Source organism: Acomys minous (assembly GCF_964271855.1).
Source record: "Acomys minous genome assembly, chromosome: 7".
Classification (NCBI taxonomy): Eukaryota; Metazoa; Chordata; class Mammalia; order Rodentia; family Muridae; genus Acomys; species Acomys minous.
In genome coordinates, this window is record NC_140488.1 from 44,294,801 (window position 1) to 44,322,428 (window position 27,628).

Here is a 27,628-nt window from a genome sequence, read left to right on the forward strand (position 1 = left end):
CCCCATTTTCCTGTCTGAAGCACCAATAAAACCAAGTTGGAACTCACTGGAATCCTTAATTTGGACTGTCTTTGGTTACCAATCTGGGGTGAACAGACATTTATATCTCTCCAGGAATAGTGTTACATAACAGTACCCCATCCTAAAAGCCTGCTTTCTGGAAACTCTGAATGAGTAAGAAACTCCTTTTGAGCTAGGTTGATGGTGCACGCCTTTAATACCAACACTCGGGGCACAGGCAGGTGGACTGTTGTGAGTTCCAGGCTAGCCTGGTCTACAAAGCAAGTCCAGAACAGCCAAGGCTACACAGAGAAACCCTGTCTCATAAAACCAAAAAAAAAGAAAAAAGAAAAGAAACTCTGTTCTCATCAATGTTTTGTACCACTCAAATGTATTACACCATTATTTCACTTTGTGAAATGCAACTCTGTTAAAGCCATTAATTCATAGTGACATTGTAAGCAAGATCTTTCCTTTTTTAAAAAAAATTTATTTATTTTATGTATATGAGTGCTCTATTTACATGTACACTTGCATGCCAGAAGAGGGGATTAGATCACATTATAGGTGGTTGTAAGTCACCATGTGGTTGCTGGGAATTGAACTCAAGATCTCTGAAAGAGCAGATAGTGCTCTTAACCACTGAGCCAACTCTCTAGCCCCCAAGATCTTTCATAACTCTGAATCAATTTAAACTCACCTGTCCTTTCCCCCCTCTGGCTCCAAATTTTAAAAGAACTTACTGTACAGCCTTCCCTTTTCCCATTTTCCTCATGTATATCCCATGGTCCATTTCCACCTCCATACTACTGCCCGCTGAGAAACGATCACTATAAGACAAGGTTAGTTTAACACGCAGCTCACACAGAACGTTCTCACTCTCCTCTTTTTCAAGGTCCCTGGCTCCGGAACACAGGGAGATACATCTTCACTCATACATTGAGAGCAGACAAGTATAATTCGTTCACCCCGTAAAGTTCCTCAATGCCTGTTCACATATGAAAAGCTTCTTCACTCTTACAATAGAAACAAATTTCTTTTAACTTTGTTTAGAGCAATACATTCTGCTCTGAAATGACGACAGAACATTTTCTTCTCACAGTAAAGCTAGTTAACTATTGGGGAACAAGTGTTCCACATAACTCCAGTTGTGGAAGGCTAATATAGATAAGGCTTCATAAATAACTTGGGGTTTCCAATTTTTTACAATAACTCAACTTTGCCATCTTAGCATAAAAGCAGCCACAGACAGTATGTAAATGATTAGTTGTTTTCCAATGACATTTTATTTATAAAACCAGGCAACTGGCACCAATTCAGATAATTTTTAGAGAGAATTGTTTCTTTCTAGCCACAAAAAATTCCTTGTTTCTGACCCTTGGTGACCAGCACCAATGATCCTTCTAACATTTGAATATCTAGTTGAATATATTGTGTATAATATAGAAACTGTCTGCTAACAGTTTTGAGTTTCATAGATAGTCCTGCTAGTCAATAATCACAATTACCCTAGCGAACAGGAAATGATATGGAACAAGTGTGGGGATGAGGTGGTAATAGGCTCCCAGAAGATACTGATCACATAAAAAGAATAAAGTCCAAAAGCATTTACTCGTAAGCTCCTTCACCGAAGATGAAGCCAGGAAACTTGGAGCAGCTGTAGGAAAAAAAGAGTTGTGGCTACTAGCAAAACTACAACTTCATACCTACACAGGAAACATGCCCTTCATGCTAGTACTCAAAGAGAAGTACCCCAGTAAATGCCAAGCTACCTCTTATCTTCCCTAAACCACTGGGCTGGTTAGTACTGTCAGCAGACCTAGAACCACCTAAGAGGCAAACCTCCCAGCATATCTGTAAGGGATTTTCTAGAATAGGTTAATTGAGATGGGAAGACACAACCTAAATGTGGATGATACCATTCCAAAGGCTAGGGAACCGGACTAACTAGGAAAAAAAATCAGCTGAGCCATTTGCATGTACCTCTTCCTGCTTCCTAACCACAGATGCGGTGGCCATCTGCCCACCTCACCAGCTGCTGTGATTGCCCCACCATGACTGGTTGTCCCTCAAACTATGACCTACATAAGCCTTTCCCTCCTCAAGTTGCTTCTCATCAGGTATTTTGTCATAGCAAAAAAGAAACAGAAAGACAGAGAAACTAATATAGAAAATTTCTACCAGGAAATGGACCATGTGGTTCTTAGGCTTTTAGAAATGGTTTCTATGAGAAATGTGGAAGAGTTTGGAACTTCAGGCCAAGCCCTAGAGAGCTGTAATAGATCGGAGTTTAATGGGCCATTCTGGTGAAGTTTACAAGATCAGAATACAGAGAAAGGCACACTTAGGGACTCATGAACTCCCAGAGGGAAATAAAGACACAATTGGGAACTGGACTAGAAGTTGTTCAGATTGTATTCTGGCAAAGAACATTGTTCCATTTGGTCCACGTCCTGAGAACATCAGTAAGGCTGAACTCAAAGTGGGCTAACTTGTCTGTCAGCAGAAAGCTAAAGAAAGCTAGCGTTGAGCCTATGCCAGTGTTTACTACTAAATGTTTTTATTTGTGTCTATAGTGTGTGTATGTGTGTGTGAGAAAGAGCGAGAGAGAGAGAGAGATAAAAAATAAGCATAAAATGAAAAAAAACGTGTTGTTTGATACAACAGGAAAAAATTTAAATTGTAGTAAAGACAGGTGCTAAAAAGCAACTCCTAATTGTTCAAGAGAGTAGCATCAATTCAGATAAATATTTTACTCTGCACTGGGAAACTAGGAAAGGTAACCCGAGGTTAAAAGCCTACCCATCTAAGTCTCATACTTGTAAAAGTCTCAATTCATTTAAAGCACAGAGTCTCAACTGAGACCACCACTGAATGGATTCTCTATTCAAAAATAAACTCCCATAGGAAGCATCTTCCCAGTTATCAGCCTGGAAGGTACGCTGAATCCAATACAACTGTGGTCCAGGAGGGCTAATCCACCTCTCAAGCTATCAACAGAACGTGTCAGCACTGTCCATGCAGTGCTTGTTTTATAGACAAAAGAGATACAAGAGCTAGGGCTCATGGAGGTTTATACAAAGCTTCCAGAAGTCTGTTTAAGACCAAGCAATAGGAGGCAAGGTAAGATTCCCTGTGAGGAAGCCATACAAAGTCACTGTTTGAAACTATAAAGATGAAACCTAAGCTGCAATAAATATCATCAGATGTTGGGCATGCCGAAGATCGTGGGACATTCACTAAGGAAAGCCGTGGGCACGTAGGAGGAGAGCCAGCTCAAAAGTGAGGCTACATGTGCTTCAGGTGGCAGAGCTGGAAAGGATGGACTACGCAAGCCCTTTGGAACCCAGATCATTCATTCCATCATGAGTTCCATGAGCCTGATACAGAGCTGCAAGATTTGGTGTTTTCCCTGCTGGGTTTCCATCTTGTTTCGACCTGATTTTTCTTTGCTATGCCCCATTCTTCCCTTCTGCAATGGGAATGCTCACTCTCTTTCATTAAATGTTGGAAGTATGGCACCTGTTTTGTGATAAAGGCTCAAAGTTAAAAGACTGCCTGAGTCTCAGAGCAGATACTCTACACTGACACTTCTGAACCACGTTAGAACTTGAAAGACCATGGAGACTTATAGAAGGGAATGAAACATGTTTTGCTTTATTAGATGATTTGGAGCCTATTGAAACAAAAAGTGGAAGGTTGCAGTTTAAACGTCAAGAGGTGAGGATATGGCTCAGTGGCTAAAATGCTTACCGTGGAAGCTTAAACACCAGACGGCAGATACCTATAACACATGTTAATGCCAGATGCCTGTAGCAGCTTGCATGTAATTGCCACATCTGGAAAGCAAAGACAGAGAAGCCCAGGGGCAAGCTGGCTAGCTCTACTAGTCACATCAGCGAGAGTTTGTGTGTCAGGTTGACAGGGGATGGTCTTGTGATGGTTGTAGTACTCATTGCCAATCTGACAGGGCCTAGTCACCAAGGACACAAACCTCTCAGCATGTCTGTGAGGGAACTTCTCATTACGATAACCGAGGTGCAGAGGGCCACCTTAAATGAAGAAGGTTCTGTTCTATGGACTAATGTCCTAGACTGGGGAAAAAAAAGGAGATAGTGAATGGAGCAGCAGCATTCATCTCTCCCTGCTTCCTGAGTACAAATGCCATGTGACTGGCAGCTTCCTGCTCCTGCTCCTAAGCATTCTTTGCCACGGACTGTGAACCAAAATAAACCCTTCCTTTCTTAAGGATATTTCATCTCAGCAATGAGGAAGGTAACTAACACACCTATAAGGCATGTTTAGCTAATGTCTAACATAAAGCAAATCATGAGAATTCCCCTTACATTTTCTCTGAGGGTATAAGCATTTTAACTTACATAATTAATATTTTTAAAGGTTTATTTATTGTTATGTATACAGTGTTCTGTCTGCATGCACACCGGCAGGCCAGAAGAGGGCATCAGATCACATTGTAGATGGTGAGCCACCATGTGGTTGCTGGGTATTGAACTCAGGACTTCTGGAGGAGCAGGCAGTGTTCTTAATCTCTGAGCCATCTCTCCAGCCCTCATTATTAATATCTTAAGTCAGACTTTTACTGATGTACCAAGTAACTGAGAAAAAATAGTAAAAGAAAGGAATAATTTTGGCATAAGAGTTTCAGGGTGAGGTTGATCAATGGAATCTAATCAAAGACACAGAAATGAACCCACACGCCAGGTGCAGTAGCGTACACCTTTGATACCAGCACTCAGGAAACTGAGGTAGGTGGATCAATGTGAGTTTGAGGACAGCCTGATCTACAAAGTGAGTCTAGGACAGCCAAGGCTACACAGAGAAACCCTGTCTCAAAAAATGGGGGGGAAACCCCATATGTATATGGACTCTTGATTTTTGACAAAGAATATAAAACAATGGAAAGAAAGGAAGCATCTTCAAAATCTAGTGCTGGTGTAACTGGATGTATGCATATGTAAAATGCATATATATCTATCTATATTTATCACCCTGAACAGAACACAAGTCCAAGTGGATTAAAGACCTCAACATAAAACCAGACATACTAAATCTGTTAGAAGAAAAAGTGGGGAAGAGTTTTGAGCTCATTGGCACAGGAGACAATTTCCTGAACAGAACACCAACAGCTCAGGCTCTAAAATCAAAAATTAATAAACGGGACCTCAGGAATCTGAAAAGCTTCTGTAAGGCAAGAGACACTGTCAACAGAAAAAAAGGACAGCCTACAGACTGGGAAAAGAGCTTCACCTACCCTACATCTGACAAAGGGCTAATATCCAAAATATATAAAGAACTCAATAAATTAAAGACCTCCAAACCAAATAATCCAACTAAAAATGGGATAGAGATGAACAGAGAATTCTCAACAAAGGAACATCGAATGGCAGAGAAGCACTTAAAGAAATGTTCTATGTTCTTAGTCATCAGGGAAATGCAAATCAAAACTCCAAGACAGCACGTGTTGGCAAGGATGTGGAGAAAGGGAACACTCTTCCATTGATGGTGGGAGTGCAAACTTGTACAACTACCTTTTTTTTTTTGTTTTTTGAGACAGGGTTTCTCTGTGTAGCCTTGGCTGACCTGGACTCACTTTGTAGACCAGGCTGGCCTCAAACTCACAGAGATCTGCCTGCCTCTGCCTCCCTGTGTGCTGGGATTAAAGGTGTGTGCCACCATGCACTGCTTGTACAACTACTTTTTGTTAGGATTCCGGTGATCTGCTGAAAAAGGACCCCAAGGCAGTATGCAAATACAAAGAGTGTTTTTATTCTAGCATGCTAGGATCACCTCTCTCCTCCGGAGGGTAACCCCCAAAATGATCACGCAGGCTCAGTTTATAGACAGTTGGAGGGATTTGTGATAACAGAATTGAGTCAGAGTATACGAGGGGACTCAGGACTGGCTGTTTCTTTGGTTATTGGGGCCTTTTGAGTTACTGAAGTTTTGGCTCTTACTCAGGAGTTGGCCTTTAATTTGATTGGATGGGGCCAGCTGTGTTCTTTACCATGGCCATGAAGTAATAAAAACATGGTATCTGGTCATTTTGTTCTATAAGCTGATTAGCTGCCCTGAGCTGTCCATAAGCTGTTTGTTTATAACTTGTGGTTTTTTTTCCAGGAATTGTTAGAAACTTGGCCTAGTTAGGCAGTGTGAAAACCTGAAGCCTGTCATGGAGTTGGTCTAGTCAAGCAACTGGGGTCACTGGGAGTTTTGGGGTCCCTGGGGTCAGGTCCCTTCACTTTTAACTCAATCTGGCAGTATTTCAGAAAATTGGAACTCAGCTGTACCACTCCTGGGCATATATCCAAAAGATGCTCCACCATACAACAAGGATTGCTCAATTATGTTCATAGCAGCTTCATTTTTAATAGCCAGAATCTGGAAACAACCGAGATGTCCCTCAACCGAAGAATGGCTAAAGAAATTGTGGTACATTTACACAATGGAATACTACTCAGCTGTTAAAAACAAGGAAATCTTGAAATTTGCAGGCAAATGGAAGGAACTAGAAAAGACCATCCCGAGTGAGGTATCTTAGACCCAGAAAGATACACATGGTATATACTCACTTATAAGTGGATATTAGCCACATAATACAGGATAACCACACTACAATTCACAGACCCAAAGGAAGATGTTTAAATCTCACTCAGAAGAGAAAATAGAATTGACAGCAGAAGCAGTTGAAGAGAGGGAACAGGGTAAGAGGGCAAGTGTAGAAAGAAATGAGGGTAGAGATCAGACCTGGGTAGAGGGGCAGGAGGACAGAGGGCTCATGTAGAGAAGAGAAACTATGGGTGTGGGCATCTCTGTGGCAAGCAGGAGACCTAGACAGGGTAGGCTCCTAAGAGGATATGGGGTGACTCTAGTTGAGACTCCTAGTAGCAGGGGTCATGGAGACTGAAGATGTCACCCTCTAATTAGACAAGACTCCTAGTAGAGGGGAAGGAAACACCAACCCACCCACAAAAGCTTCGACCCAAAAATTACCCTGCATACAAGATGTGCAGGGATAAAGATAGAGCAGAGATTGAGGGAATGTCCACCCAAATGCCTCGCCCACCCCACCCCATGGGAGAGAGCCAATCCCTGACACCATTAATGATACTCTGCTATGTTTACAGATGGGAGTCTAAACCTAACCATTCTCTGAGAGGCCACACCCAGCAGCTGAGCAAATCAGATGCTGAGACTCACAGCCAAGCATTAGGTGGAGCTTCAGGGAGTTCTGTGGAAGAGTGACAGGGGAAGAATACAATGACACAAGAATGCTGCAAAAAGACCAACAGCAATCAACTAACCTTAGACCCATGGTGGGCGTCAAAGTTTCTGTGGGTGAGTTGGTGTTCCCCTCCCTATACTAGAAGTCTTGTCTAGTTAGGGGGAGTCTCTTTAGTCTCTATGGCTCCTTGGAGTGTCTGCTAGAGTCCCCCTCATATCCTCCCAGGAGCCTACAATGACTTAGGGCTCCAGCTTGTGAGAGAGATGCTCCTGCCCACAGTTTCTCTTTTCTCTATAGGCTTTTTGTCCTCCTACCCCACCCCCACCCCAGATCTACTACCTTGTTCCCTCTCTTCAACCATTACCTCTGTCTATTATATCCTCCCTTGGATTCTCTTTGTTACTTATCTTCTTTGAGCATGCGTATTGTAATATATTAATCCTGTACATATGGCTAATATCCACTTATAAGTGAGTAAAAACCATGTGTGTCTTTCTGGGTCTGGGCTATCTCACTCAGGATGATGCAAATTTCAAGATTTCCTTGTTTTTAATAGCAGAGTAGTACTCCATGTGTAAATGTACCAGCGTTTCTTTATCCATTCTTTGGTTGAGGGGCATCCAGGTTGTTTCCAGGTTCTAGATATTACGAATAAGGCTGCTATGAACATAGTTGAGCTAGTGTCCTTGATGTATGGTGAAGCATCTTTTTTTGGGTGTACGCCCAGGAGTGGAATAGCTGGTCTTGAGGATGCCTTATTCCCAATTTTCTGAGAAAGCACCAGACTGATTTCCAAAGTGGTTATACAAGTTTGCACTCCCACCAGCAATGAAGGAGTGTTCCTCTTTCTCCACATCCTCTCTAGCACTTACTGTCACATGAATTTTTGATCTTAGCCATTCTGATAAGTATAAGATGGAATCTCAGAGTTGTTCTAATTTGCATTTCCCTGATAACTGAAGACATTGAGCATTTCTTTAGGTTTTTCTTGACCATTTGAGATTCTCCTGTTGCAACATAGCAGACACTGAGGAAATCCAAAAAATCATTAGGTCTTGCTTCAAACACCTGTATTCCACAAAATTGGAAAATCTAAAGGAAATGGACTATTATTTCACAAACTAAAGTTAAATCAAGATCAAGTAAAGAGTTTAAACAGACCTATAACCAAACCCCTAAGGAAATTGAAGCTGTCATCAAAAGTCTCCCCCCACAAAAACAAACAAACAAACGAACAAAACAAACAAACAAACAAAAAACCCAGGGCCAATTGTTTTTAGTTCAGAATTTTAACAGACTTTCAAAGAAGAGCAAATAATACCAATACTCATCAAACTATCCCACAAAATAGAAACAGTGGGAACATTGCCAAACTCATTCTATGAGGCCACAGTCACTCTGATATCTAAACCACACAAAGACTCAACAAAGAAAAAGAATTTCAGGCCAATTTCACTCATGAGCATTGAACAAAAATACTCAATAAAAACCTCACATATGAGCCAGGCGTGGTGGCGCACGCCTTTAATCCCAGCATTTGGGAGGCAAGACCCTGTCTTGAAAAACAAACAAAAAACCTCACATACAAAAAAAAAAGAAAGAAAGAAAGAAAGAAAAAGAAAAAGAAAAAACCTCCCAACCAAAGGCCAGGGGTGGTGGTACACGCCTTTAATCTCAGCACTCGGGAGGCAGAGGCAGGTGGATTGCTATGAGTTCAAGGCCAGCCTGGTCTATAAAGTGAGTCCAAGGCTACACAGAGAAATCCTGTCTCGGAAAAAAAAAAAAAAGAAAATCACAAACTGAATCCAAGAACACATCAAATACATCATCCACCATGATCAAGGAGGCCTCATTCAGGGATGCAGGGGTGTTGCATCCCTGTACTCAGGATGCAGATACAGGCAGATCCCTGTGAGTTTGAGATCAACCTGGACTACAAGATGAGACTGTATCCCAAGAAGATGGGAGGGAGGGAAAAAGGGTGGGAGGCCAAGGACCCAGCTTCCTTTCTAGCTAGATATAAGATTCTTCACCTTTTAGGATCATATTCTTACTTTCATTATGGTTGAGGCACTGCCAGACCAAGTTTCATTCTTACCATTTTACAAACGATGACTGAGTCTGTTTAATCAGGATTCTCTAAGAAACAAAACTGATATAATTAATATATAATATACATATTAAAAGGGAATTTATTGGAGTGGCTTACACTGTGATCTGGCTAGTCTAACAATTACTGTCTCTTCATGGAAAGGCCAAGAATCCAGCAGTTTCTCAGTTCACAAGACTGGATGTCCCAGCAGTTCCAATCTGGTGCTGGAACCCCAAGAAATTTCTAGATTGCTGCTGCTCTTCACTCTACATTGGAGCCCTGAAGAAGTAGGCTCTAACACCAGTGATGGGAGGCCTTGGCAACAGGACAGATGAACTTGCCACCAAGAGTGAGGGAAAACAGGCAACAAGCAAAAAAATGTTTATTTTTATTTTTTTATTATTATTATATTTTATTCATATTATATTCTGATTCTAAGCCCCCTGCTCTTATCTTGCTGTTTCCACCCTCCCTCCCTTTTCAGCTCTATTCCTCTCCGCTAGACCTCTGACATGTGGAGTCCTCCTCCCCCACCTTCTGACCACAGCCTATCAGGTCTCATCTGGATAGCCTGCTTCCCCTTCCTCTGTGTGCTGCCTGGCCTCTCCCCTAAGGGGCAGTGATCAAATTGTGGGCATCAGAGTTCTTGTCAGAGGCAGTCCCCCCACTCCCCTCCCTGCCACGTGGAGAATGAGCTGTCCATTGGCTACATCTGAACAGGGGATCTAGGTTCCCTGCTTGCAATGTCCTTGGTTGGTGCATCAGTTTGTGAAGGCCTCCTGGTGTCCAAATCTGCCAGCCTTGGTGGTCTCTTTCTGGATCTGGGTTATCTCACTCAGGATGATCGTTTCTAGTTTCATCCATTTGCCCAAGTTTTTTGTTTGTTGTTGTTTGGGGGGGGGTAGTTTTTTGTTTTTGTTTTGTGAGCTTCCACCAGAAAACATGGCCCAGATTTAGGGCAGGGCTTCTCCAAATGGTCCAATCAAGAATATCCTTCACAGGTATGCCCAGCTCCTTGGGTTTTAATTGAGTCCAGATGTAATCACGTTGACAAGCAAGATTAGCCATCACACAGTCCTAGCTGCACTCCACAGTAGGGTTACTTTCATGGTCGCTTCTACAAACTTAATTGTCTTTGCAATACACCTTAGCTCCTTCTTCTATACTTGATCGTGTACTTACGCATTATACTTACATATTGCTTGATATAGCTTAATTGAATTACTGGGTCCAACTTTCAGCTTTTGCCATACTCCTTCCAAGTCTACCCACAAAGATGGTGTTCATTTTCAAAACAAGGCCAGCTAGTCCACTGGTCCCAGGAAGATTAGAAGTAGGTGAAGCCTAGCTACTGTAAGTTCAGCGCAGTACTGCAGCAAACACTGTGGAGCCACCTCAGTCCGACTCAGAGGAGCCCACCCAATGCTCCTCCTCATCAGCTGAGTTTCAGCTGGCCTCCAAAGCTGTGAGGGCAAGTGCTCACTAAGCAATAAGAAATGTGTGCTTTGGTAGATGGTACTGTGGCAAGAGCCGACTGATAGCTCCTGCTTGAATATCAATGCCTAGAGACCATTTAGAACAGAACAGATACTCAGTTCATATTTACTGACGAAACTGAATGACTAGCTTCAAAAAAGAATGCAGTAACTGGCCTACACTCCTGAGAAATCAAATCAGAATCTTTGCTGAAGCTCACCATTGACTTTTTTAAAGCTCCCCAGATGAGGCTAATATACTGTCAAGGACAAAAACGCGTGTTCTATATTTCGGTGGTTTGCTACATATAGGAGAATGTTATCAATAAAGCATATATGTTTTAGACTCCAGCAGATATATTCAAGCCCAACTATCCCAATTTAAAAATTGTGTGTGGCAACCATGTCATGAAATAAAACATCTAAGCCTCAAATTCACCATTTAAGTACAAACAGCAATAGTACTTTACTTAAGAGGATCTTATGAAGACTAACTGAGATAATGCATAAAGTGTTAAGCACAATATGTAGTGCACGAGAAAGGTTCAACCATCTTAACCTAAAATTACTGTTTGTAGTGTAACTATCTTACATGAAATATATACGTCTTTGAACTCGAACTTTGCTTAAGTCCTATTTGAACTCTTTTGAGTAATAACACCTTGAGGAAATTAAACTCTCACAAGACTCTAGGAACCCATGTATAAAATAATATCTGGGCATAGAGTGGCACACACCTTCAATCCCAGCACTCAAGAGGCAGAGACAGGCGCATACATTCATACATGTGTGTGTATGTACATATATGCCAATTATATATGTGTACATGTATATATAATTTGTTGTGAGGATTAAATAAAGTGCCTGGGGGCAGGTGCACCATAAATCAAAACTGTAGAGAAAAACAGTATGGTGTTTATTATAAGTCTGGCACAGAAAGTTTACATTCCACTAAAATTTACGCATAACAATTTCATTTTTAGGAAATGGTCTGTTTCCAAGTGGACTTGGACTTGGAAGTCCTTCATCATCAACTCCTTTTCCAGCCTCTGGGGACAATTCCTTCCACAGACAGGATCAACTCTCAAATTATTGTAAAAACAGTACATGCCTGCTGGAGAGATACCTCATCTCTCATTTTCTTACAGAGAAATCTAAATCATGTCCAGGATTTCAATTATCCTCATGGCTTTTTTTTCCTTTCTTTAGTTTTTTGAGACAGGGTTTCTCTGTGTAGCCTTGACTGTCCTAGATCTCACTTTGTAGAGCAGGTTGAGCTCGAACTCACATTGATCCGCCTGCCTCTGCCTCCCGAGTGCTGGGATTACAGGCGTGTGCCACCACGCCCGGCCTTCCTTATGGCTCTAAATGCTTTAATTCCAGTACAGCCCTGAGATCTTGATGTACACATTTAAAAGCTTCTCCATTTAGATGTTGAGACCTCTGTTTATCCTTCCTATACGTACTATTGATTTTTTTTTTTTAGCATTCCCCCCCTCTGCTGGCCTCTTACACTAAAAAGAATCCTAAACAGTCCATGGAATACTCAGGTTTTCCATCCTTAATTTTAAAAAACTATTTTATGTGTATAGGTGTGAGAGAGAGAGGCGGGGGAAGGAGGAGGCATTCTCTGTGTAGCCTGGCTGTTCTGAAATTCATTATGTAGACCAGGCTGGCCTCAAACTCAGAGATCTGCCTACCTCTATCTCCAAGGTTACACAGAAAAACCCTGTCTCAAAAAACCAAAAAAAAAAAAAAAAAAAAAAAAAGGAAGGAAAGAAAGAATTCCAATTCAAAATATATCCCAGCCGGGCGTGGTGGTGCATGCGTTTAATCCCAGCACTTGGGAGACAGAGGCAGGCAGATCACTGTGAGTTCAAGGCCAGCCTGGTCTACAAAGTGAGGCCAGGATGGCCAAGGCTACACAGAGAAACCCTGTCTCAGAAAAACCAAAAAAAAAATGTATCCCAGAGATTGAATTAAATCTACATACCTTTGGAGAGCTATGGAGGAGGCACTTATAGCTAGTGACTAATCTATGCTTACAATGACGGCTGTGGAATGGCCAAAATTCCAGGATGGGGATACTATGTATTGCACCAGATCCCTAGGAGAGTATATGGAATCTTTGTGTGAAATACTAAAAGGCCCAAGAAGGCAAGTTGGACTACATTGTCTCCTCTGAGCAATTAAATTATAAAATTGTAAAATGTCATATGCAAAGTTCCACAGCAGCAAGAAATGAGGGCAATTATACCACAAGGACTAAGACTAGTATAATCCAGATATTAAAACTGACAAATACATTACAGGCCCACCTCTCTTATGAACTTAGATATACAAGTATAGAACATTGATTCCAAAATTGGATAAGAACAAGAAAAGTACAAGGAAACACTGAGTTGGGTATTTTTGTTGTTGTTGTTGCTATTTTGGGGTCTGTGTGTGTGTGTGTGTGTGTGTGTGTGTGTGTGTGTGTGTGTCTGTGTGTGTGTGTGTGTGTGTGTGTGTGTGTGTGTGTGTCTGTGTGTGCATGCGTATGCCTTAGTCGGGGTCTTACTATGTAGCCTTGACTGGCCTGCAACTCACCATGCAGACCAGGCTAGCATCCAACTCATAGAAATCTACCTGCCTCTGTCACCTGAGGATTAAAGGCATGTGCAACAACACCTGGTGACAGCTGGAAATTTGCATAGGTCAGTTCTCATCTAGCATTCCAAGATCATTTCTGCTAAATACTAATAATATAGTACATACAGATATGCAAATGTAAAAGCATCTTTTATTTGTCTGATGTAATTGTCTCCGAGGCTTACTGCCTCTGTCTGCTAACCTAGGCCTAGTCCTGAAAGCTTCTAGCCTCTGTACAATGTAATCTAAGCCTAGAATGTTTTCAGCCTCTGAGACTTACTGCTGAATAAGCTCACCCTTTCTAGCTCTTTCTAGCCTGGCTGACTGGTTCAGCCCAGCTGTTGTGGATCAAACTCCTCTCCAAGCTGACAGATTCAAAATGGCTTCTCTCGGCTTCTGACTCTACTTGGCCTCAAACTTACTCTTGCAATCTGTTCTAATCTTCTGGCTCCTTCTCACTCTCTGGCTTCAACTGCCTGTGATGACATACCCTGAACTCAGGAACAAAGTCCAACCTCACTGCTTTCTTCTACAAACTAATCTTCATTTCAGGGGGATTAAAGGTGTGTGCTAAGGGTGCGTCTGTATTCCAGCCAGAGCAGACAGGTTGCTGAATCCCTCTACATCTACATATTCAAATAGCTATGGAGATGAAAAGCACCACTAGATAATTTCCAAACGCCCCATAGGAGGTAGATTTCCCACATATTAAGAATCAATGTGGCCGGGCAGTGATGGTGCATGCCTTTAGTCCCAGCACTCGGGAGGGGCGTGCAGAGGCCAGCCTGATCTACAAAGCAAGTCCACGACAGTCAAGGGTACACAGAGAAACCCTGTCTGAAAAAAAAAAAACACAAACAAACAAAAAGAGAATCAATGTTATAGGCAATCATACTTACAAACATAGAAGCAGAATATGCCGAGTAAAATAATAGTCACTTAAATATATTTACATTTACAAGGATGCCTCCTGTCCATAAGGAGTTAATCCAAGAAATGCAAGAAAGGCTTCACATTTAATGATCTGTCAATGTAGAATAGGACACTGACTCATCTGGGCAACTGGCAACTAAAGAGTTAAACATATATATCCTCTCTCCTACAGGAAGCATGTTGCTGTTAATTTAAAAGTAGGGCCTAATAAATGTTTATTAATAGGCTTATAATTATCACGGCGGTATTATCTAAGCCTGCTTTTACAACCAATACAGACACAGCCATAGATTTTTAAACAGCTCTATTTTCACCTGGGGGCATGGCAGATATTACCCCCTAAGCTATCTTTATTTCCCAAGCTCCCATATCACGGCATCTGTTCAAATAAATTCTATCTGTGCTACCTCCCATCCATAATTCCACAGATACTTGCTAATTCTTGGTGGTTTTCCTCCATCCACACTAATCTGGCCATGTCGCCTCGATGCTAACCCATCGTGGTGGCTGTTTCCTTACTCCTCTGAAACCTGCCCACCTCTTCTCCCAAGATCCTTCTCTTCCAAAGCCCACAAACTTTGGCCACACCTAACCCATTTTGCCCTGCCCTGGTTTAAGCCTTTTAGTCAGCCAATCAGGAATAATTTCGTAGGCAAGGTTACAGAGGTCATTTTGAGGTATGTGAGTGTCTTGCTTGTAAAAGACAGCAAGCAGACCTCAGAGAGGAAAGTAATTAGCAATCAAATACAAAGCACCAGACCATGCCCCAACAGAAGTGCTTATCAAAAAGGGGACACATAATGATTCCAAAGCAGTAGTAACTTAACAAATGCTGAGAGAATTATAGAATTTGGAAAATCATTACTTGGGAACCCTTCATAAAATGATTTATAGAACAGTTGCCAAATGAATAGTAAACCTATTACATAAAAAAGATAATGGAGAACTTGGCAACTAAGCAGTCGTACCTCAATCCACTTGTGTTCGAACTACAAGCGAGACAAGCAGACAGCATGTAAATAAAAGCTCTGAGCCTCAACTAGACACCATAAAATAACAAAGAACCCGAACCTCCAAACTGTTTCCAGACTACGTGAAATACAAGTGAAACAACGTGACAGGGGAGGCAATCAGCCAAAGCAAGAGCAGAGGACAAGCTATAGGACAAATTCCAGACCTCTTCAACAAGCCAGGGGCAAGGGATTAAAAGAGATAAGGCACTGTTTACCCTTTGCTTTTAAAAGATTTAAAAGGAATGAGGGAGTTGGACAGATGGCTCAGTGGTAAAGAACACTGGCTGCTCTTGCAGAAGATCAAGGTTTGATTCCCAGCACCCTCGTGGTGGCTCATAAGCATCCTTCTGTGCGGTTCCAGGGGACCAGACACTCTCTTCTGGCCTCCTTGGCACCAGGCAGGCAGATGGTACAAAGACATACACACCCAGGCAAAACACTCATGCACAAGCATTAAAAATGTTTAATGTAAAGATTTAAAATCAATACAATGGAGACAAATAGAAGCAAGGAGGTCAATTAAAACTTGCAGATGTAGCCGGGTGTGGCATGGTGGCGCACACCTTTAAACAGGAGACAGAGACAAGGCTAATCTGTGAGTTCGAGACCAGCCTGTCTACAAATCGAGTCCAGGACAGCCAGAACTACAAAAGAAACCCTGTCTCAAAAAAAACAAACAAATAAAAAAGCCAAAAAACAAAAAACTTGCATATGTATAAAAATGCTATAAGGAAACCTGCTGGTTTATGTAATAATTAAAAACAAAAACAAATCAAGCCAAAGTAATTTGTTCATAATCCTTCTTGCTGCCAAGTTATTTTACCCTGTTGCTGCTGCTGTTGCTTGCTTCCTTGATAACAGATTGAGAATTTCCACATGTGCCAGCTGGTTTTATAGCAACGTGACACAAACTAAAGTTAACTGGAAGGAGGGAACCTCAACTAAAAAAAGGCCTCTAGAAGAGCAGGCTGCAGGCGGGGGTGTGAGACATTTTTCCTGACTGACAGTTGGTAGAGAGAGAGAGAGCTCAGTTCATGATTGGCAGTACCGCTGCTTAGCTAATGGCGCTGGATGCTAGTAAGAAAGCAGCTGGGCAAGCCAGTAAACAGCACTCCTCCATGGCCTCTGCAACAGCTTCTGCCTCCAGGTTCGGGCCCTGCTTGATTTCCTGCCCTGACTTCCTTTGATGATGAACAGTGATAAGGAAATGTAAACGAAATACACCCTTTCCTCCCCAGCTTGCTTTTGGGTCCTAGCGTTTCATCAAGGCACTAGTAATCCTAACTAAGATCCAGGCTTCGATTGTGGACTCAGGGCCAGCAGACCTCCAGAAACATCCCAGGTTTTTGGTGCCTGGTGGACTGAGAAGTGAGGACTTAGGACCAAGGTTGTCAGCCCTCTCAATGAGAGACAGCTACTGTAGGGACAACTCCAACTTCTGAGACACCAACATTAAAGACAGAGCAACTCCCAGGTTCTCAGCCTCTTGGGGTGATACAGCTGCTGTTCCTATTTTGACATAAGCTGACTATTAAGTTGATGTGTAAATATTCATACTCATCCCACTGTTTCTGTTCCTCTAAAGAAGCCCAGCTAATGCACCATCCTTATCATCTTTAAGTAGGGAGTGGACAGTTTGGGTTTTTTTGTTTGTTTTGTTTTAGGCAAAGTTTTGCTAGATATCTGTGGCTAGCCAAAAACTTATTCTCCTGCCTCCGCCTCCTGTGTGCTGGACACTCACACATGTGTCCCACACTACAGCACTGTTTTTGTTCCTTTTTGTGCATGTTCACACTGCGGGGTTGAACCCTGAGCATCACAAATGCTAAGCATGGGCTCTACCACTGAGCTACGCCCTCAGTCAGGTTTGCCTTTAATTTTTTTTTCCTTTGGTTTTCTGAGACAGGGTACCTTTATGTAGCTCTGGTTTTCCTAAGAGAACAGGCTGGTCTTGAACTCAGAGGTTCTCCTGACTCTGCCTCCCAAGTGCTAGGATTAAAGGTGTGCTCCATTATACCATTTTAAATCTAGCACTTATGGTATAGCTACTCCAGGTCATTTTCCTTGTATGTATTGCTGCTACTCCTCACAAGACCCATATAAAATATATACTCACCTTGCCCCCTGCTACTCCTCACAAGACCCATATAAAATATATACTCACCTTGCCCCCTTTGACCAAATAAGAAAAGGAACTCTTTAGAGGCTACTCAAGGGTTGCCTCAAAATCCTCCTCCTGCCTCAGCCTCCTTAGTGCTAGGAGTACAGGTAAGGAAAAGGATTGTGAAATAGCCCGTACAAGATCACACAAGTGAGAGAGTGGTGGGACAGGGTGTTAACCAAGGGATGAAAGAAAGGAAAGAAGGCAAAGGCTTGGAGGCTTAGCAAAGCAGAAATCCAGATGAGTTGATGGTGGACCTGAACATTATAATTCAAAATGCAGTGCAACTTACTTCCAGTGTTTGAGTCAGTGAGCTCTGTAGGAGGATAGCACATGATATGCCTAAAAGGAACCGAAAGGAAATCACCTTAGTATCTTCTATCCAGAATAAAATGTTTAGTACCCGTAGACAGATATATATATATACCTATACATATATAGATATAGATATATATAGATACAGATATATACATATTATACATCGTATATATCTGTATGTTATATACATATGCACATGCTCATGTGCACATGCACTCATGCACACAATAACCCTTATGGTGGATTCTACATCTGTACATTCAACTAATTTGATTTGAGAACCAGAAGTAATTGAAAAAATAAAAACTTTAACTGAGTAAGTATACACTTTTCCTAAGTATAGACTTTTCCTTGCTATTACCTAAACAATGTAGTGTAACAATTACCTATACAGCCTTTATATATCGTATCACATGTAACTAATCTAGAGATGATCTAAGTATATTTTGGTGTCAGGTATGGTGGTACATATCTTTAAATCTCTGCACTTGGGCTGCACAAAGAGGTAGAGCTCTGTGAGTTTGAGGCCAGCCTGGTCTACAGAGTTCCAGGGTAGCCAAGGCTATATAGTTAAGATCTTGTTTCAACCAACCAACAATGAAGGATATTGTGGGTGTGTGCATAGATTATAGTGTAAATTACACTTTATAAGAGGCTCAAATATGCAAGGAGTTCTCTCTCCATGGGGGTTTCTGAACCAAATTCCCCAAGATACAGTATCTTAAGCTAAAGAAATGCCATCAGATTATGGAGGTCATAAAATATTTGGTGACAACTGTAAGGTGTCTAGGTGTACAATGACCAAAATGTAATTCAAAATTAAATTCTTAAGAAATCCAAGGTGCTTCTGGCAATGTTCCCTATCATGCAGTTTCACTGTAGCCTTGGCTCTGAACACACACGTGTACATTGCACTGAGGATGCTGTCACAAGCAGCAGCAAATGCTATCTGAAACACCCCAGCTCAGATGTGCATTGCTACATATTAGGAAATGTAGTGGTCTGAGCCTGGCATAGTAGCACACATCTTTAATCCCCAGCACTTGGAGGCAGAGCCAGGCAGATCTCTGTGAGTTTGAGGCCAGCCTGGCCTACAAAGTCTAGGATCGCCAGGGCTATGCAGAGAAACCCTGTTTAGAAAAAAACAAAAAACAGGGGCTGGAGAGATGGGTCAGAGGTTAAGAGCACTGCCTGCTCTTCCTAAAGGACCCAGGTTCAATTCCCAGCACCCACATGGCAGCTTAATTAAAATTAAATAAAATATTAAAACAAAACAAAAACAAAAAAGTTTTCTACTCCTATTGAGATATACGGGCAGTGGTGGCACTCACCTTTAATCCTAGCATTCAGGGAGGCAGAGGCAGGTAGATCTGTAAGTTCAAGGCCAGCTTGGCTATAGAGTTAGTTCCAGGACAGCCAGGGCTACACAGAGAAATCCTGTATCAAAAAAAAAAAAAAAAGGAAAGAAAAGAAAAGAAAAAAGAAAGACTTTTAATATCCCCCTACTGTAGTTCTGCAGCACATATTGAATACATTGTATTGTGTTAGAATGTTCCATTTTTGAACTGCTATTTGAGCTGCTGAGTTGAATTTTAAAAAAAAAGAATCAAGTAAATTTTGGTTGAGGATTAGGGAACAATTTCCAAGCATTTTCTGAAAAAGCACTCCAATGTATTTGTGTTGTTTTGTACTACACATTCATACAAACCAAGGTTCTCAGTGTGAGAATCATAAGATTAAAGTTATCACTCACCTCTGAAAACTCTAGATGTTCTATGAATCATGCAATATCATAATTTAGTTTGTATATAAAAACGAAGCATATCCAATTAGTGTGCTGACTTCCTTTTGTCTTAAGCGAAAAAATCATATGTAAACCAAAAAAAAAATCTCACAGAATATATTTCTTTATGATTATCTACAATTTTTGCATTGTATACTTATCTACATATCTATATACTTGGAGTATCATCAAATTTCCTGGGGCAAAAATGTATCAAAAGTGGGAAAAGGTTTTTTGGTTTATTATTTGTTTAGGTTTAGGTTCACTTGTTTTACTCTGCGTATATGGATATTTTACTTGTGTGTATAGCTATGCACCACCACATGCATGTCCAGTGCCAGCAGAAGTCAGAAGAGTACTACAGACCCCCTGGAACTGGAGTTTGCAGTTTTGAACCACCATCTGGGTCCTGGGAATCAAACCTGGGTCCTTCGCAAGAGCAACAAGTGCTCTAACCTCTGATCCACCACCCTAGTCCTACAAGTAGAAAGTTTAGTAAGACTTGATGTAAGGAACTTGAGTTTCCAAGAATTTCTGCGTCCTTCTGTATAAATGAAGATCCTCGAATCAGTTCTCCTAGGATATAAAAGGAGCACTCTATACGCGCATGCATATACCTACATGTGGTGCTATTTCTTAAAGGCTTGCCATGTGCTAGTTTATTATAGTCTTATTTGCACTTCTAATTACTCTGTGATCTCTTATCCAATTTGTGAGTAAAGAAAATGAGCCTCTACCATGCGCGGAGGCGCGCTTCCACTCCACAGGCTGGATGCTTTGCCAACGTGACTGCACCTTAAGGAATGCAAAGAAACACCCAGTGAATGATTCACCCATGCCTTCAACACAGGGTCCTGCTAGGAGTGACTTTCCACATTGACTCAGCAGGCTCGCTGAGCACTGACTCTGAGCCCGGTATCCAGTGGACACGATCTAGGTCACACTCCATGGTCTCCAGGAGTGAGTAACAGGGAGAAGAGCAAGCAGCCTTGGGAAGGACCAAGTGTGGTCCCCTGGGCAAAGCCCAGCCACAGCCAGATGCTGTGAGAAGATGGGGAGGGACAGATTACTTCCGCTTAGTTGTGCGGTAGTTCCTGAAAGTGGGCACTAATTAGACATCTTGGGCAAAGGGGGGGGGGGAAAAAGAAAAAAAAGAAAATGAGGCACAGGAACATTAAGGACACCGATTAGGTTCACACACAGTTACTCAACGGTAAAAATGGGGTCAGAAGTCAGCAGTCATTTAGCCAATAAATTTTCAAGCTTGGATTCATACTCCCCACACTAACTACACACTGTGTAGTACCACAACCTTACTTGGCAAGCAGCTGATGAATACTCTGCAATACTTAGAATATCCCAGGGTAGACTAGGGGAGGGACAGTGTATGCAGATTCGGTGGACAGTTTAATTCTGTACCTGAAGTCCAGAAGCATCCTCCTATAAAGGATAGATGATCCTTTTTCAAGATCCTCTCATTCTGAGGGCATCCTGTCTCACGGAAGCAGCATACCTACCCTCAAAGCTGTACCAAGTTAAGGACAGTCCCAAATAAAGGCTAGGTAACAGGAGGGTCATCTGTTCCATTTCTTGTCTCACAAGATCAAAAGATATTACAAACAGCAAATTAAATAACTTTTAGGGGGGACTGTCCCTCTCCTCTCTAAGTCACATCTCGGGAACTATGGACAGCCACTGTATGAACTCTAAGCTTATAGGCATACTGTAGGTATTTGGAGGGGGATGGTAAATAGTTTCCTCATATTTACAATAGGTCCATGCTACTTTTCTGCCCAACTGAGGAAAGTAAACAAACAAAAAACTGTGGACAAGAACCAGGACACCCAGCAGTCAGCAGACGCCACTCAGATGAATTACACAGGCATGTGCAGTGTTAAGCCCCATCTCCAGCTTTTTTTTTTCCTTTCTTGGTTTTTTGAGGCAGGGTTTCTTTGTATAACAGCCCTGGCTATCCTGGGCTCCCTTTGTAGACCAGACTGGTCTCGAACTCACAGAGATCGGCCTGCCTCTGCCTCCCAAGTGCTGGGATTAAAGGCACATGTGCCACTACGCCCAGCCCCCAGCTCCAGCTTTGGTTTGGCCCTTCCCGGTGGTTTTCCCCTCCCTAGTACAGGCAAGCACGTAGGCATGCACCTACGCACGTGCATGAGCGCGTGCACACAGGGAGGCCCCTATGCGCACGCACACATCCATGGAAGCACGCATGTGTTGAGCTCTCCCCTCCCCCCGGACCCCCACCCCCCGCACCACACCTTACTGGCACGATTGCCCCCGCACACGTGAACATCGGCACGCACGTTCAAAAGTAAGCAGGCACGTAACCACACTCCACGTGCAAATGAATACAAACCCCTCAGACACGCTCACCTAAGCTCTACGGTAACCCCAAATTCTCCTGCACACCCTTCTGAGTTTGACTGCACTAAAGTCATCAGACACACAGTCCCAACTCTGCAGCCGTGTAAAACATTCATTTGCATCTCCTCCATGAGCCACTTTACACACACAAGCTCCGTGACAGGGCACGACTGTGCAGAGGTCCCTCATCTTCTGTCGTTGTTGAGGCCTAAGGTACTTTGATCTCCTTGATGGAGAATCCCGTGGAAAACCAACCCAAATCTACTCTAGGACCTGAGGCCCAGATACCCCAAATAACATATCTTAGCTTCGGTTAAAGTGCTGACTTGTACAAACCTCACTCTGCAGATGATAACAAGATGTGGGGTTTGCCTTAAAAGCCCCATGCTCTAAATTCTCGGGGTGGGGGGAGGGGGGCTACACTTAGTCTGGAATACCTGGGTGTATATAGTCCCAGCCTGCAGGAATAAAGACTTCCAATTTGCAATAAACCTGGTCTTAGTGGTCACCTCTGGTAGGCTTCCCCTTAACAACGCCTCCTCAAATACATTCATTTGCACCCTCACACACGTATCGTCCCCACCCCCCACCCCCACGCCTGCTGAAAACCTTTTTCCCTCCCTACCAACAGCAAACTTTGGAGGCTGACCTACCGGCCCTCCTGCTCCAAGGACCATGAGGTCCTGCCCGCGCACACCAAGCACACACAGGTGGAACCCGCAGTCCCTCAGCCCCAAGAGGCTTCTGCCTAGACAGCTGCTTCCCTCGAGTCCCAGGGTTAGAGAGATGGCACCTCCCACGGGCGGGCGGCCAGGGCCCTAGGGAGTTTAGGGTCGCTAGCAGCTGAGGGAACTTACCCTATCTCCTGCCCCGTTTGAATCCAGGAAACGGGGGGGTTGGGAGTCGGGGCTCCTTTCTCATCCTCCCCGAGAAAGCACTCACCAGGTTTGCAAAACCAATTTGCTCTTCTTTCACTTCCTGCCAGCAGCTAAGGGATTCCTCGTGAGAGCCAAGGTCTTGGAGGCGGGGAAAGGGGAAACTACTCGGGAAAGGAGGCGGTCCAGAGGGAGGTGCCTGGATAGAAAGTTGAGAAGGCACTGCAGAGAAGGAAGGAAAGGGAGGACTCAGAGAGTAGGAAAACTGTGCCTTGGGGAAGTTTTGATCACATGGCTTGTGAGTATCTGGAAATCCTCCTACTCTACCAGGATTCCAGAAGCAACTGGACAAGACCATTTTTTCTGTGTTGGCCCTTAAACTTGATTACGCCATAGTAGGAGTAGCTACTGCTAAGACCCTTGCAGTTAGTTGATAAGGCAGGAATCTGCTGCTCTGGGTCCAGGGCCTCCCTGTTCTCGGGAAGTCATATGATTACTGGGTGGACTAAATGAGCCACAATCTCTCAAGTGATTAGTATGGTGTCAGGACACACGCTGAGAAATTCAACAATCCTGTGGCTTGTGAATAGGGAAGTGTTTACTCTTGATAATTTGCCCATCTAGATAATGAGTTTCATGAGAGCCAGGGCTGTGCTTCTTATAATCGTTGCTGAACTCCAGCACCTGACACATAAACACTACCAATACATGATTTGGTGAATGGATGAATAAATGAATGAATGAATGAATGAATGAATGAGAACAATAACTGAAACGAGTGGCTACACCAAGATTCTCGACTGTGCCATGTAAGAAGTGTACTTGTAGGAGTTCATAGAGAAGTCTACAATAGAGGATGGTGGTACACAGGAGAGGTAGGTTGCTCTACCAAGTGACTTACTCTGGCCTTAGGAGTGGAATGTCTTTGGCAATTTCTTCAATGGATATATGGAAAACTGTAAAACAGCTGATCTGAAATGTAAAGTGGAATTATGCTAGGCCAGTATTTGTATCTTGTACAGTTAAGTGAGTAAAAAAAGGATTGAAGGAGAGGTCTGAACAGGAAATCTCAAAACTAATGACGGTTCATATAGCCAGGCTTGAGGGTGCATACCTGTAATTCCAGCACTCTGAAAGGCCGAGGCAAGCAAGTGGACAGTTCTAAACCAGTCTGGGTTATGCAGCAAGATTGTCTGTGAGTTCAAGGCCAGCCTGGTCTACAAAGTGAGTCCAGGATGGCCAAGGCTACACAGAGAAACCCTGTCTCGAAAAATAAAACAAAAAACCAACCAACCAAACAACAAAAAAAGCAGCTGCTGCTGCTGCTGCAGAAACTGTGCAAATAGGTGAGGAAGGCAGTGCTCTGAGTGAAATAAAATTTGTGGAGGTTCATTACCCTAAGAAAACCTCTTAGGGTGCTCATGAAATAACAGTAACACCATCTGCCTCTATGTTGAATTTCAAGTGTTCTTGGTGATTGCATCCTGGTATCCCAACATTCTTGGTGGCAGGTATGCCAATTACACTGCTATAATTATAGTCACTAAAGTTTAATTAATGGAAATCTAAACTGTTAAGACAAGAAAAGACCTTGGAATTTTCTGTATAAAGCCAGGCCTGGTGAGACTCACCTGTAATATTAACACTTGCAGAGACTAAAGTCAGGAGACTCATGAATTTGAGCTAAGATTGGCCTAGATAGTGGTACATTGCCTTAAAATAAAAAGTTAAACATGAGCAGGCAAGGTGGCTTCATGGCTAAAGATGCCTGTCACAAAGCCTAAGGAACTGACTTCAGTCCCTGGGACTCACATGGTGGAAAGAGAAAACACACTCCTGTAGCTTGTCCTCTGGCTCCCATATGTACTCCATGGCACAAGTACACAACACACACACACACACACACACACACACACACACACACACACATACACACATACACACACACACACAGCAGTCCTCAGGTCTTTTGCAGGGAGAGCATTCTTGGTATTTGAAACAAGACAACCAGAAATTACACTTTTGACTGTTTTTTTTTTTTCTTTCACTGAATCTAAAAGTAATTCACTGCATCTCTACCACTGCATCAGTAAAGCTGTGGACTTAGTCTCATGCTTTATGTATTTGACAACTGCTTAGCCAGGTGTTGTGGCATGTGCTTATAATCCCAGCACTCTGGGAAAAGCAGGCAGATCTCTGAGAGTTCGAGGCCAGCCTGGTCTACAAAGGGAGTCCACGACAGCCAAGGCTATACAGAGAAAGCCAAGGCTACACAGAGAAACCCTGTCTCAGAGAGAGAGCGAGAGAGAGAGAGAGAGAGAGAGAGAGAGAGAGAGAGAGAGGGAGGGAGGGAGGGAGGGAGGGAGGGAGGGAGAGGGAGAGGGAGAGGGAGAGGGAGAGGGAGTGAGAGAGATTTTCTGACTCATGCCTTGAGGATATAGTCCATGATGGCAGGGAAGTCATGTCAACAGAAGTTTGAGGCAGCTGCTCCTATTGCATCCACAGTGAGAAAGCAGAGAGATAAAAGCAGCTTGCCTTCTCCTTTGTATTCAGTCTGATACCCCAACCTATGGAATGGTGCTCCCCAGATTTATGTTGATTCTTCTCACTTCAATTGACCCTGTCTAGAAACTTCCATACACATGTCCAAGTGTTTGCAGTTCTAGACCCTGTTGACACTATTAATACATACAGTGTGGTATATAATTTGCCAACCTTCTTCTAATAGCACATTGTTGGTGACTGATTTATCAATCCTTCTCTAATTGTTCCTTGATTTAAAAAGCCTGGTTTCCGATAACAAATGTTAAGAAGATGTCATGGACCACGTGTGGCGGCACATGCCCATAATCCCAGCACTCAGGAGGCAGAGGCAGATGGACCTTTGTATGTTCAAGGCTAGCTTGGTCTACAAAGCAAGTCCTGGATAGCCAAGGCTACACAGAGAACCCCTGTCTCAAAAAGAAAAGACGAAGAAGAAGAAGAAGAAGAAGAAGAAGAAGAAGAAGAAGAAGTTGTCGTCTTCGTTTTCGTCGTCATGGAGTATTGGATCAGAACTAAGAGTCTGATAAGTATTACATGTGTGGTGATGCTAAAGTTACCAGGAACAAATCTCACAATGGACAGGGTGGCCTACTCGTTAGTCTGGTGCTAAGGTTCTATTATAATTTTATTCACCAACATTTTCCAAGAACCTAAAATGCACATCTTGGTAAGAGCTTCTACTCTCATCTGTGTCTAAGAAACATTTCCTTTCTCAATGCACACTCTATTATAAATGTTAGAAAGAATTTTCATCTAAGTTTCTCTCTGGTCCCAGTAATGAAACATAATGGGGGAGTAAATGCTTCTTAAATGACCAGACCAATCAAGTCACTAGTGTATATTTTTATATTGTGTCCTGTTGATGCTAGTTCTATTTTTGTTTGTTTGTTTTGTTTCTTGAGACAGGTTTTCTCTGTGTAGCTCTGGCTGTCCTGGACTTGATTTGTAGATCAGGCTGGCCTCGAACTCACAGAGATTCACCTGTTTCTCTCTCTCTCTCTCTCTCTCTCTCTCTCTCTCTCTCTCTCTCTCTCTCTCTCTCTCTCTTTTGGTTTTTCGAGACAGGGTTTCTCTGTGTAGCCTTGGCTGTCCTGGACTCACATTGTAGACCAGGCTGGCCTCGAACTCACAGAAATCCACCTGCCTCTGCCTCCTGAGTGCTGGGATTAAAGGCATGTACCACCACCGCCCTGCTTGACACTAGTTCTTAAAGTTATTGTATTTGGTGTACTGAAGCCTCTAACTCTCTTCCACCAAGCTCTGGCTATAAGAAAGAATGTTAATGGGAAGAAGGGGCACAGACCCCTTTACTTCTCCTGGGTGTTTAGGGTCAATGAGTTCATTTTGGCGCAATACCAATCTCCATCAACAGCAAATGCAGCAAGCAAGCAGTCTCCTCCAAGCCGCTGTGTTGAAACATTTCTGCCTACTTCCAAGCTGTCACACTGTGTGTCTCAGGTCTCTCCAAAGTGCTATAGGCCACACACCACCACCGCGTGCCATACGTTCTCTCTCCTGAATCTCCCGTTTCTCTTTTTCAGAGTCCTAGAGCACCCCTCCCCCTCTATGTGTGGAATGAGGAAGGCCTTCAGCAGCTGGCAAATACCAGGCCCCTTTAGGAGATAATTATCAGTTGCGGACAAACTAAAGCCTGTAGAGGAATGCCTTGGGTGAATGTAGCAGTTGTCAATAAAGAACTGTTTGGCCAATCAGCTGGGCAGAAGGACCGATGGAAGGCGGGAGTTCCTGGAAGGGGGTTGGGGGAAAGAACAGGAGGATGCTGGAGCACATGGCTGGTTAAAGAGACTGATGGAGTAGAAGCCCTTCTGGGAGTCATCAGACTGGCAAGTGATTGATTTTTATGTGTGTTTTAAAGGCACTTGGATTAGAGTAGCTCAGATTCTGCCCAGCATAGTGCCTACAGCTTAAAAATAAATCATAGTCTATGTCTGGCATTGGGGAACTAGTTGGTTAAAGAAAACTACTGCCACCAGGCGGTGTTGGTGCATGCCTTTAATCCCAGCACTCCAGATGCAGAACCGGGCATATCTCTGTGAGTTCGAGGCCAGGCTGATCTACAAAGTTGGTCCTGGACAGCTAAGGCTACACAGAGAAACCCTGTTTCAAAAAACCAAAAAACAAACAGAAAACTACTGCCTTAATAATTTACTGAATAATTAA

At 42.9% G+C, this 27,628-nt stretch overlaps 1 protein-coding gene across 5 annotated transcripts in view; it reads right to left on the minus strand.

Moving 5' to 3' along the window:
* The window catches only part of LOC311602343 (protein sprouty homolog 4-like), a 107,776-nt gene extending 84,713 nt beyond the window's left edge, over nt 1–23,063 (minus strand). For 2 of the 5 annotated variants that reach the window (XR_014780728.1, XM_084790274.1), the window contains exons 1-2: nt 22,886–23,063; nt 17,841–17,890 (exon numbers count right to left, since the gene is read on the minus strand). The gene's annotated coding sequence lies outside the window, so the exon portion shown is untranslated. Of the gene's footprint in view, nt 1–17,840; nt 17,891–20,386; nt 20,445–22,681; nt 22,703–22,885 lie in introns of those variants that run through there. The other 3 variants (XM_084790276.1, XM_084790275.1, XM_084790277.1) reach the window with 3 other exon arrangements.
* Between the last annotated feature and the right edge of the window lie 4,565 nt (nt 23,064–27,628).